This window comes from Octodon degus, unplaced genomic scaffold (assembly GCF_000260255.1).
Source record: "Octodon degus isolate 3935 unplaced genomic scaffold, OctDeg1.0 scaffold00125, whole genome shotgun sequence".
In the NCBI taxonomy this organism is placed as follows: Eukaryota; Metazoa; Chordata; class Mammalia; order Rodentia; family Octodontidae; genus Octodon; species Octodon degus.
The window spans coordinates 5,597,204-5,598,615 of NW_004524701.1; positions in this window are offsets into that span (position 1 = coordinate 5,597,204).

Here is a 1,412-nt window from a genome sequence, read left to right on the forward strand (position 1 = left end):
TAGACGCACATCTAATATCTCAAGTAATGTTGTGACACATGAGGATATAGGTACAGAATGAATAATAGGTAAGATCCTAATATTTAAGTAGTAAAAACATGTTTAAATAGAGAAAAATGAAAACATTTTAGTTGGATTTCAACAAACGGTAAGAATCTGGAGAAGTAAAAAGCAGAACAGGAAGATATCTGAAGACACTGTGGGCAGATTCGATAGACAATTGGAAGGCTGGAAGAAGATTACAGAATTTTACACAAATATTAATGAATAAAACTTAGAATATCTATATAAGGAATCTGGCTGAATTAAAGAAATAAAAAACCTAATATGGATATTAACAGAGAATGGAAGGGAAACTGAAAATGTATAAAAATATGTTCAAGCACATTATGAGGAAAGAAATTAAATTGAAATTATAGTGAATATCCTTTTGCAAACATTATTTCATGAAAGTATTAGAAAATTGTTTAATATTGAATCCTGTGGAATTAGGCATGCTAAGAGAGTACAGGACAGACTGTGGCTGGTGCAGCCTTTTTGAACATTAGTGGAACATTGCCTAGTCTTACCTGTTAAGAAATTCACTCCTACCTTTAAATTTCAAATGAAATGCATCATAGATAAACTGCAAACATTTGACATTGTTCTGTAACACTAAGGATTTGAAAATAATTTTAAGTGTCTACATGGAGAATTTATAGAAGTGATATAAGATGGGTCACCACACTTTACAGTACAGTTATGGCCAAGTCCAAGAACCACACTATGCACAACCAGTGCCAAAAATTGCATAGAAATGGCAACAAAAAACCTTGGTCACAAAGATATGAATCCCTCAATGGAGTGTATCCAAAGTTCCTTAGGAACATGCATTTTGCCAAGAAGCACAACAACAAGGGCTTCAAGAAGATGCGAGCAAACAATGCCAAGGCCATGAGTGCATGTGCAGAAGCTATGAAGGCCCTTGTCAAGCCCAAAGAGGTCAAGCCCAAGATCATCCCTAAGGGAGTAAACCACAGACTCGCTCAACTTGCCTACATTGCCCATCCCAAGCTTGGGAAGTTTAATTGTGCCCACACTGCAAAATGTCACAGGACTTGCCGGCCAAAGGCCTAGACTGCAGCCAAGGCTGAGGCTCCAGTCCAGGCTCCCAAAGGTACCCAGGTCCCCACAAAGACTCCACGGTAAAAGCCTCTTATTTAATAGTGTAAAAACAGAAGGACTGGTGTGACTGCTAGGGTGTCATCTGTTGGGGGCTGGGGTCCTCCTGTGCTCTTTGTACAAATAAACCTGAGACCAGAAAAAAAAAAAAGGGATATAAGATAGAACATGATGAAAAAAATTCTGAAAGGTTTGAATTGTGCAGGTGTTTGTTAAGTCTTAGTTATACACTATCAATTTTAAACAAAGTT